Source organism: Macaca fascicularis, chromosome 1, assembly GCF_037993035.2.
Source record: "Macaca fascicularis isolate 582-1 chromosome 1, T2T-MFA8v1.1".
NCBI lineage: Eukaryota > Metazoa > Chordata > Mammalia > Primates > Cercopithecidae > Macaca > Macaca fascicularis.
Genome location: NC_088375.1, coordinates 14,482,234 through 14,494,076, shown reverse-complemented (window position 1 = coordinate 14,494,076; position 11,843 = coordinate 14,482,234). Strand labels below are relative to the sequence as shown.

Here is an 11,843-nt window from a genome sequence, read left to right as displayed (position 1 = left end):
GGAGGGAGGAAAGAAGGAAGGAAGAAAGAAGGAAGAAAAGAAAAGGATTTTGGTAGAAAATTTTCTAAAATGTAATTCAACCGCCCCTGCTTTCTTAAAGAGTGGAGGAACTTTATTTAACAACTCTTTTCTTCTCTTTTTTTCAGTCTTAACATCATCACGAAAAGAACTGATTTCACTGCTATTGGATAAAAAAATAATGGGTTTAGGCCATGGTGGGGGAGAGAGAGAGAGACAGAGAAGTGAGAGAGAAAGACACACACACACACACACACACACACACACACACACACACACACACAGAGACAGAGAAAGAGAGAGAGAGAGACAGAGAGAGACATACATACACAGACAGAGACGCAGACAGACAGAGAGAGACACACACACACGCACACACAGAGACAGACACAGAGAGAGAGAGAGAGAGAGAAATATTTGCCTGCACACCTGAGAGGTCCCAATGACTGTGCCTTCTGGAATTCTTGTGCCTGTCTGTTTTTTGCACCTTTTTTCTGTTGCTCTCTTCTTTGGGCCATCAGCAGTTACTTCTTGTTAGTGTGCAAGACTATGCAAAGCCTTCTCCCTAATGCTGATTTTCTATTTCTAAATTGCTACGGGCATGGAGAAACTCACACTGGTTAGGGATATGTGTACAATAAACATAAATGCTTTCCAAGTCAGGAACTGAGGGCTGGTTCTTCTCTGAGAAAAGTATAAGAAAAGTGTTTCTCAAGTGTTGTTTTATTTTTTTAAAATTCATTGTTTCCAAGCTATTTTCTAGATATGAGAGGTTAGCAATGGCTCAGTTCTATGTAAATAAAAATATATATGAAGTATTGTCAACCTACCCGCCCCACCCCTGGCAGAGATTTCTTACTCAAATGCTTACATTCAGATGATATATATCTTTCTTGCCCTGAAGTTTTGAAAATTTTAATAGCTCCATGGATTGAACTGACACGAGAGAAAAATATTTCAAGTCTCTTTTAGTAATTTTTATGCTCATAAAAATGTTTCCAGTGTATCAAAGGCAAGTTTGAACTCAGAGAAGTAATATCCTCCAAAATCTATCTCAGGGGCTATCTCCCTACTGATGACACTTTCCTCTTTTCCCAATTGGTTTATAAAACTCATTTTCCGGCCGGGCGCGGTGGCTCAAGCCTGTAATCCCAGCACTTTGGGAGGCCGAGACGGGCGGATCACGAGATCAGGAGATCGAGACCATCCTGGCTAACATGGTGAAACCCCGCCTCTACTAAAAAATACAAAAAACTAGCCGGGCGCGGTGGCGGGCGCCTGTAGTCCCAACTACTCGGGAGGCTGAGGCAGGAGAATGGCGTGAACCCGGGAGGCGGAGCTTGCAGTGAGCTGAGATCCGGCCACTGCACTCCAGCCTGGGCGGCAGAGCGAGACTCCGTCTCAAAAAAAAAAAAAAAAAAAAAAAAAAAACAAAAAACAAACCTCATTTTCCAAGTGGGCAAAGGACATGAATAGACACATCTCAAAAGAATACATGCATGTGGCCAACAAATATATGAGAACATACTCAATATCACTAATCATCAGAGAAATGCAAACTAAAACCACAATGAGATACCATGTCACACCAGTGAGAACGGCTTTTAAAAAGTCAATAGGCCAGGCGTGGTGGCTCAAGCCTGTAATCCCAGCACTACAGGAGGCCAAGGTGGGCGGATCACGAGGTCAGGAGTTCAAGACCAGCCTGACCAATATGATGAAACTCCGTCTCTACTAAAAATACAAAAATTAGCCAGGCACGTTGGCAGGTGCCTGTAGTCCCAACCACTCGGGAGGCTGAGGCAGAAGAATCACTTGAACCTGGGAGGTGGAGGTTGCAGTGAGCTGAGATCACACCACTGCACTCCAGCCTGGGAGACAGAGCGAGACTCCGCCTCAAAAAAAAAAAAAAAAAAGAATCACAGATGCTGGCAAGGATGTGGAGAAAAAGGACTGCTTATACACTGTTATTGGGAATGTAAATTAGTTCAACCCCTATGGAAAATAGTATGGAGATTTCTCAAAGAACTAAAAATAGAATACCATTTGACCCAGCAACCCCACTACTGGGTAACTACCCAAAGGAACAGAAATCGTTCTGTCAAAAAGGCACCTGCACTCAAATGTTTATTGTTGCACTACTCACAATAGCAAAGAGGATGGAATCAACCTAAGTGCCCATTCATGGTGGGCTGGATAAAGAAAATGTGGTACCAGGAATATCCTGCGGCCCCATGGAATATTACGCAGCTCTAAAAAAAGAATAAAATCATATCCTTTGCAACAATATGGATGCAGCTGGAGGCCATTATCCTAAGTGAATTAACATAGAAACAGAAAACCAAATGTCGTATGTTCTCACTTATAAATGGGAGCTAAACAATAGGCATACGTGGACGTAAAGATAGAAACAGTAGACACTGGGGATTCCAGAAGGGGAGATGAAGGGAGTGGGGTAAGGGCTGAAAAACTACCTATTGGGTACTATGTTCACTATTGGGGTGATGGATTCAATAGCAGCCCAAACCCCGGCATTATGCAATATACACTTCTAACACACCTGCATAAGTATACCCTGAGTCTAAATTTTTTTTTTTAAGTTAATTTTTTAAAAACTCATTTTCCATGACTGGTCATTTCTATTTAAGATTCTGTTGGTCAAAACTGCTATCTAGGCAGTTGCCAGTCCTTCAGGATTTCCAAGCAGAAACCATAATGAGTATTAAAAATCAGTGGGCTGGGAGCTCTAGGTCCCCAAACACCTTCACAGTCAACCATGCGATGTTTCTGATTGACAACCCACAAGCAGGGGTAAACTGCGGGGGTCCGCCGGACCAGAGCAGATTGCAGCCAGGCTGGCCTTCCTGAAAGATACACACACTGGTCCCCAGACCCTGGGAGCCCCCGCTCCCCCGACTGTTTATGTTTGCTATCACACACTGAGCAATCATGCGGTACACTTCACAGTCAGCAAGTTTATCTTGAGTTAAAGTTTGACCAGTAGAAACCAAGTTGTGTTTACCCCCGTTCTACAGCAAGTCATGTGCAAATAGCACCTGTGAACATTTTTCAGCACACATTCTGTACCCCCTCCATGGCTCATGGCAATGAATGTTGCGGGGAAAGCCAGCAAGTGTCAAATCTTTGGCAAATGTTAAAATCCTCTCCGGAAATGATTCACAATTACTGCCATCAGGGTGCATGGGTAATGACCATCTTTGTCATTAGCACACATTCTCTCTTCCCCAAAATGCAAACTCAACCCAGTAACCCCTCTACTAAACAGATTAGGAACTCTGAATGCTGTGACAAATATTTTCTCACTGTAATCAGAATAATCTACACTTATTTTTTTTTTCATTGTTAGAATTTAAAAGGATTTTTATAGACTGGATTTCACAATACTTTCCAACTGTTGTATTTCATATTTATGCATTGGTCACAATGTGTTAAGCACTATTCTAAGTGCTTTCAAACATTATTAATTCATTTATTCCTCCTAACAACTTTGTGAGATAAGTACAATTACCCCGTTTTACAGATCTGCAAACTGAGATACAAAGAGATTCAGTAATTTGTCCAAGGTTACATACATTGCTAGTAAGTGGTAGAGCCAGTGAGTTGCACCCAGGCCCAGACGAAAGCAAGTATATACCCATTTTCCATGCTGCCTTACTATGTAAATATAAGTATTGGTAATACTGTCTCTTTTTTTCCAAATAAATTGAAGCTGATTTTTAAAATATTTACTATATTAGTTTGCTAGGGCTACTATAACAAAGTACCCTAGACTGAGTGGCTTAAACAATAGAAATTTATTTTCTCACAATTCTGGAGGCTAGATGTCTGAGATCAAGGTGCCGTCAGGGTTGGTTTCTCTTGAGGCCTTTCTCTTTGCCTTATAGATGGCCACCTTCACCAGTTCACCTTACACAGTCTTCACCCTGAGTGCATCTGTATCGTAATTTCCTCTTGTTAACAAACACCAGTCATATAGGATTCGGGCTCACAGTAATGACCTCATTTGAACTTAATTACCTCTTTGAGACCCCGTCTCCAAATAGAGTCCCATTCTGAGGTTAGTGGGATTAGGGGTTCAACATATGAATTTAGGGGGACATAATTCACTATAACATCTACCACATGGTCATAATGTGCTGGCTACTATATAAAATGTCAAAATGTTGAGCTCCAAGTTCTTTAAGAAGGCACAGTATTCATCGTGGACATTTATTTGAATGACAAAGTGGACACGGCTCTTGTTTCTTTCCTAGATGGTTGACTTGACCATGTTCTCCAATTTGAAGTGGGTACTATGACCGAGGCATAGTGCTTGCCATTGTTTCACCTTGACTTCCTCACTTTGTACACCAAGGGTGAGAAGCTATTCATCTCTCTCTATCATCTATGTTTCATCTCTGTCTCTCTCTTTATCATCTCTCTTTCATCCATGTAGCTATCTATGTATCTATTGATCTATCCAACTATCTGCATGTCAATCAGTCATCTCAATGGACCACAAATTAAGGAGTGAAGTAGTCATCTTGTTAGTATGAGTGTCTTGGGCATGTCTTTAAAAAGACTCCATTTTAGTTTTCTCATTATAAAATGTGTCTCTTAAGCCAACTGTAGAAAGTATGACTTAGTATAAAGGGAAGGAGCTTTATGGCAGGAAATCTAAGGTAAGCCATCTTTTATGACTAGAAGTAAATCCCTGGGTACAGGGAAAAATCAGAGACGTGGAAATAATAGACGTGTGTATATGTAAGTATGAGATATTCATCTCACAGCGCCTGTCATGTAGGCGGTGATTTAAAAATATTAAAGGAAGGAAAACAGTATCCTGTCCCAGTTTTTTCCAACAAATGGCATAAACAGATACCTGCAATGATTTAGGTCCCTACAATGATTAAGCACATGTAACACTATAATTTTACTTCTCATATAAAAGCAAATATTATCCTGCCTCTCCTACTTCTAATTCTAATTCCCCAAGTAGAGCATGTCCTTCTTAACTGTGTTCATCACTTCTGCAATTACTGTGAATGTGGAAGTGCTATTTAAATAAATTTTAGAGCATTGTACAAGTGTTAGCATGAATGTTAGCCACTCCTTTCCCTTCTTTTGGTTTTGAATCCCAGGAAACTAAAAACAAAATTGGACATTAGTGAAATGAAGTTGCCAGGATAATGCTGAGTGAACTATGGCAATCCTTTGTTAACCCTAGTGTTATAATAATGAGGTTCAGCATTTGTTTTTAAAATTTCAAAATCTGTGATCTTTTAGCAGATGTTGGGCTCAGTTCAGTATCCTTCAGAGTGATGACTTTCCTTTCTTGTAGGTTATGCATGCCATGATTGAGGAACTGCCTGTGTTCTACCCTTCAATGAATGGAAAGAAATGTAGATCCAGAAAAGAAAAATGTGCCCTTAAGTTCCTCAATATTTTGGGAAATTGCCAAGTGGTTACTGTAGTAGATTACAGTATTGTTTGCAATTATTTGTCGTTTCTCCTTTAAAAGGATTATACATCCCTGCCTTAGACCCCTTATAGGTAAGTGTACTTCCCTGTCCCTATCAGACTTGGTCATGTGATTTTCATCCACCAATGACATGTGAGTAGACAAGGTACATGCCACTTAGGAGCAGAAGCTTTAAATGTGATCGTGTGGTTCCACTTGGTCTCTTGCTCTTCTGCCCTCTTCCAAGAGAAAAGTATTTTCCAGATAGGAGCTGCTCCTTCAGCTGTATCCTGGGATGACGAAACACATGGGACAGAGCCATAGCAGACTCATAGCCTACATGTATCATGAGCAGGAAATACATTGATGATCTAACTACTGAGTTTTTGGGGGATTGTTTGTTATGCAGTGAAGCTGACTAATACAGTTACACAAGATTTTGCTGAGATTTGCACAGATAAAACAAGGGAGGATGTGAGTGCAAGAAGATGTTATACTTCACAGTAAGGGCTAGTTTCTAAACATGAAAGAACACATAGCTTATGTAACATGACATTTGTTGGAGAATATGCTCTAGAAAATCATGATATCACAGATATATACTAAATATCTGAAGGAGATTAAGGAGAAAACATTTCCAGCAGAGGAGTTCTTTAATATAGACAGAGCTTGTTTCAGAATTGGTATCTTCCTGAATATTTGGTTTATGTATATATTTTTACATATATATATGTGTGTAATTACTCAAACATAGTATCATTTAAAATTTTTACTCTCTAAATCCCATTTTTAATGAGTTCTTGATCTTGCCAACTAAGGTTCTGTTAACATTTTTCAGAAGTGTACAATAGGTGACAGATTATAGCTCTGCACGCCAGGAGGTTTAGTGGTAAGTGTTTACTGAATGTAAATATTACAAGGAGAAAACTGGAGCACCGTGATAAAACTTGAGCTTAGAATAGTACCTGGTATAGAGTAGATGCTAAAAAGTACTTATTGATTGACGGAGTAAATTATAATACTGTAGAGTTTAGGTAAGATAAGGGGTAACATTTGTCCTGAGGTTTGTTTGCTGTTTATTTAATTATGAATTCTCTCCCTTCTCATCCCGTAAAGACTCTGGCTCAACTCCCTCTGGAGGAGTGAGGACCTCGTATAAGTCACTTTCTTTTTCTTTGTTTTCCTACACAGAAAGTGGGAATTGTAAGAGTGAGAAGAAAATGTTTAAAATGTTTGGAGAACTTTTGTGCTTTATAACTGTATTCCCTTGCCCCTTTTCCCCACTTGTTGAGTATTTGTGGCTTATTGCTGTTGTTTCTGTGATTGACTTGAAGTCCACTCTGATGGCTCCTGTTCTGCTCTCTACCTTATGCTGTGCTGGCATGCCTATGAGTGGGAGACCCCAATTCATAGTCTCGAAAGCTGTGTTGGAGGACAATGAATGGAGAGAATGCAGTCCTTGAAATTTGGAAATAGGTGGTATCCAAAGAGTACCCCAATATAGCATTTGCTTATTGTTCATAAAACAGTTGTTGAATGCATGAATATATACTTTTTGAGACTGTAGGGATGCTTGTACGAAGAGCAGCTGAACACCTGGCGAGGATAGCAATTATTTGCATGTGTCCAGCTGTGTGCCTGTGCCAGGGCTAAGTCTCCTAGGAAACCAGAGTATCACCACATTGTGAGCCTGATCTCATGACGGTGGCAAGCAGTTTAGTTTCCTGCCTCCACCAGAGTGAGGGCACACTTGGTGTTAGTAAATTTCATAAAAATAACATTTTAGGTATTAAATAGATTTTAATTAAATGAATTATGTATTTCTGAAATTAAATAATTAACAATAATAAACCTCCTCATTTACCCTCAAATATTGAGGTAGTAAGAGAAGAGTAATCATTTAGGTTTATGCCTTTCTGGATATCAGTATTTAAGAGCGCCCAGGAATGGCTGAAGTTGTCTTTTCTCTGTCTGAACCCCCTCCAGTAACTTGCATGCCCTGTAAAGGCAGAAATTACACATGCCTGGTTCACTGCTAAGTCCTTAGTTACTACCTTGGTTCCCATCTTGTTATAGGCACTAATACAGACTCAGTGACTGCTCAATGAGCTGTACTGAGAGGGCCCAAAGCCATGACAGGCCTAGCCCACATCACTGCTTGGCAGGAGCTGCTCCTAAGTCAGTGTTGCCTTGGGGAGTCTGAGAAAACACCTAGGTGGATAAATTAGTACATTTCTGGCCAAAGGGCCTCACTGAAATCTCACCATAAATTAGTTGCAGGAAAAGAGCACTTAAGGTGACTCACGCCTGTAATCCCAGCACCTTGGGAGGCTGAGCCAGGTGGATCACTTGAGGTCAGGAGTTCAAGACCAGCCTGGCCAACATGGCAAAACCCTGTCTCTACTAAAAATACAAAAATTAGCCAGGCATGGTGGCGTGCGCCTGTAGTCCCAGCTACTCAGGAGGCTGAGACAGGAGAATCACTTGAGCCCAGGTAGTGGAGGTTGCGGTGAGTGGAGATCACACCACTGCACTCTAGCCTGGGTGACAGAGCATGACTCTGTCTCAAAAAAAAAAAAGAAAAGAAAAGAACACTTGATATTTAATGTTACACATGGACAGATATCTATAATATTAATAAGACCTTCCATTTGTTGAGCGATACTATGATTTAAACACTGACATTAATTCATTTAATGCTCACAAGCACTCTATGAGGTCTTTTGTAGGCTGCCTCTGCGATGGCCCTGTTGATCCTCACCTCCTGGCATTCACTTCCTTGTATAATCTCTTCTCCTTGAGTGTGGACTGGATTCATATACTTGCCTTGAATGAGTAGAGTATGTCGAAGTAATAGGATGTCCCCTTCAAGATCAGATTGTAAAAAAGTCTGTGACTTCTGTCTTTGGTGCTCCAGCTGCCATGCCATGAGCCACCCTATAGAGAGGTCTATGTGACAAAGCACTGAGGGAGACCCCCAGCCAACAGCCAGTGAGGAAGTGGAACCCTCAGTCCAACAGACTCCGTTGGATGGAATCCTATTGGCAACCACATGCATGGACTTGGAAGAGGATCCTGCCCCAGTCACACCTTCAGATGGGACTGCAGCCTCAGATAGCAGTTGGATTGCAACCTCATGAGATACTTTGAGCCAGAAGCTCCTGACTGAGTCGTGCCTGGCTTCATAAACCACAGAAGTTGTAGCTAATACATGTTTATTGGTTCAAGCTGCTAAGTTTTGGGGTAATTTATCACACAGCAATAGATAACTAATATAGGTAGGTACTGGTATTATTTGTGTTTTACAGAAGAAGAACCTGAGGTTTAGAGAGGATAGGAAATGATGCAGCCAGGATGTGAACCTTCAAATATGACTCCAAGGACTGCGCAATTGATAACTAGAATCAGTTTTGGATAACGTTAAGCACATTCTGTTGTTCAGTCCAGCTTGGTACTGTGCAGAAACTTTGTGGTTCCAGACTTTAGAAAAGCTAGTATGAGCAGACAAAAGGATGGTTTCCTCCCAAGCCAGGTAAACATTTTAAAAGATACACAAGAAAAAAATTATAGATCATGCAGCAACAATAGAGCATTAACATTCCATTTCTAACAAAGATGATCTTAGTATTAGTCAGAGTTCTCCAGAGAGACAAAACTAATAGGAGATAGATAGATGGATGGATAGATAGATAGATAGATAGATAGATAGATAGATAGATAGATGATGGATAGATAGATAGACAGACAGGAGAGGATTATTAGGGGAATTGGCTTATGTGATTATGGAGGCAGAGAAGTCCCACGACAAGCTGCCCACAAACTGCATGCCCGTAGTGTGGCTCAGTCCAAAAGCCTCAGAACCAGAGAAGCCAATGGTGCAACTCTCAGTCTGAGGCCAAAGGCCTGAGAGCCCAGGGTGTCCTGGACTCTAAATGCTGAAAAGCCTGGAGTTCTGATATCCAAGGGTAACAGAAGCAGGGTGTTCCAGGTGCAGGAGAGAGAAAGAAAGAATTCTCCTTTCCTCTGCCTTGTGGTTCTCTATGGGCCCCCAGCTGATTGGATGGTGCCCACCTACACTGAGGGCAGATCTTTCCCACTCGGTCCACTGACTCACATGCCAGTCTCCACTGGAAACACCCTCACAGACACACCCAGATTTGAGGCTTTACCACCTCTCTAGGTATTCCTTAATCCAGTTAAGACCTAAAATTAACTATCACAGCTTCCCTGCCTTCCAGTCCACCACTCAAAAATAACCATTCTCAGCAGTTCCTTCTGTTCTCTATTGCCTCAAAATTATGCAAAACACAGCAAATGTGGATGTACATTTGCATATATAAAAATATTTTGTGTGTGTGTGTATGTGTGTACACATATATATATACAGTTGACTCTAGAGCAACATGAGGGTTAGGGGCACCAATCCCCCAACACAGTTGAAAATCTGCATATAACTCTTGACTCCCCTAAAACATAACTACGAAAAGCCTATTGTTGATCAGAAGCCTTACCAATAACACAGTCAAGCAACACCTATTTTGTACGTTATATGTATTAGATGCTGTATTCTTAGAAAAAAGTAAGCTAGAGAAAAGAAAATCCTAAGGAAGAGAAAATATACTTACTATGTGTCGAATGGAAGTAGATCATCCTAAAGGTCCTCATCCTCATTGTGTTCATGTTGAGTAGCCTGAGGAGTGGGGAGGAAGAGGAGGGACTGGTCTTGCTGTCTCAGGGATAGCAGAGGTAGAAGAAAATCTGTGTATAGTGGACCTGCACAGTTCAAACCCATGCTGTTCAAGGGCCAATTGTGTACACAACACCACACACACACACACATACACACGAGTATGCACAAAAATTTGGGATCATGGTTATTTCTATTATTTATAGCTACATAACAAATCACCCCCAAACATAGTGGTCTAAAACAGTAGCAAGTGTTTCTCCTCAGTCCTGGTTTCTGTGGGTCAGGAACGTGGAAAGAGCTCAGCAGGCTGGCCTGGTATTGCTTGTGCAGGGGCAGGCAGAGACTAAAGCTGGAGCACCTGGGCACATCTCTCTCCCCATCATCTTTCCACTTGTGTTAGTTTGGGCTTCCTCATAGCATGGTGATCTCAGGCTGCCCACTTAGCCACTAAAGGCTTAAGAACAAGTATCCTAGCAACAAGGCAGAAGATGCATCACTTTTTATAGCCTAGACTCAGTATCATATAGTATCATTTCTCTCCTCCCCTATTGGTCAAAACAACCACAAAACTTGCCCAGTGTGAAGGGAATTTCATCTCCCAATGGAAGAAGTGTCAAAGAATTTGCAGACAAAGTTTTAAATTTCCATAATGATATACTCATACCACTCTAATGTAGAGTAGGTGCACACATCCAAGAAAGTCTCTAAAACAATTCAGGGGTATGAAAATATAGTAGAGCTTATATTTCTTTGTTTTAATTCACCCCTTTTGCTTTATTTTTGTATCTCTTTATGTACATATACATGTATATGTTCTATAAATAAATAAATACATTGGGGAATGTGCCCAAAAGTTTTACACAATTTAAAAACTTTGTCAGATATTGTTAAATATGTTGCCCTTGCTTCTTTATTTCCTACTTATTAAAATTAAAAATCCTTTATATGCAAACTCTACCTATCAACTTTTCACCTTTTTAAAACCTGCTTCATAAAGTTCTGTTGTCTAAGTAGTCTCAGCTGATGGATATTTAGGTAAATTCCAGTTGTTTGCACTATTATAAGCAATGCTGTAATGTACATCCTTGTCCTACATATTTTGGTATAATTTTGTCAAGGCAGTAGTAGTCTAAATTCAAGCAGTGGAATTCCTAGAGCAAAGGGAGCATACATTGAAAATTACAGCTGATATTGTTAAATTGTTCTCAGATGAGTCTATTAATAGCAACATGACCCCAGTTAACAGTCCCCATAACAATATTTGTGAGTTCCTTTCTCCACATTTCTTCACAGGCACTAATTATTTTAAAAACTTTACAGTCTTTGCCAATTAGGTGAACAATGGTATCCTGTTATGATTTGGATATGCATTCTTCATGTCAAGTGAATGTGCTTAGCACACATTTGTGTGACTTTTCTTATAAACTGCCCATTCATATTCTTTGCCCAATTTTTAATTTATTGATTCTTGCCAGCTTTTTGTTATTGGTTTGTACCAGCTTTTTATAATTTAAGAAAATTAACCCTGTGTTTCTCATATATGTTGCAAGTATTTGCCCTGATTGTCACATTTTTAAAAGTAATTTTGTCATACAAAAGTATGTATACTTTTATGGTATTAAATTTGTAATTTTTAAATCTGTGGCTTCTACACCAGAAAGGGCTTCGCTATAC

The 11,843-nt window shown here is 40.3% G+C and overlaps 1 protein-coding gene across 5 annotated transcripts in view; it reads left to right on the top strand.

The window, feature by feature from the left end:
- The window catches only part of LOC141407064 (uncharacterized), a 43,447-nt gene extending 32,326 nt beyond the window's left edge, over positions 1-11,121 (top strand). For 3 of the 5 annotated variants that reach the window (XM_073994398.1, XM_073994276.1, XM_073994335.1), the window contains 3 exons: positions 147-4,394; positions 5,360-5,571; positions 8,397-11,121. The gene's annotated coding sequence lies outside the window, so the exon portion shown is untranslated. The remainder of the gene's footprint in view (positions 1-146; positions 4,395-5,359; positions 5,572-8,396) is intronic. The other 2 variants (XM_073994237.1, XM_073994362.1) reach the window with 2 other exon arrangements.
- The last annotated feature ends 722 nt before the right edge of the window (positions 11,122-11,843 follow it).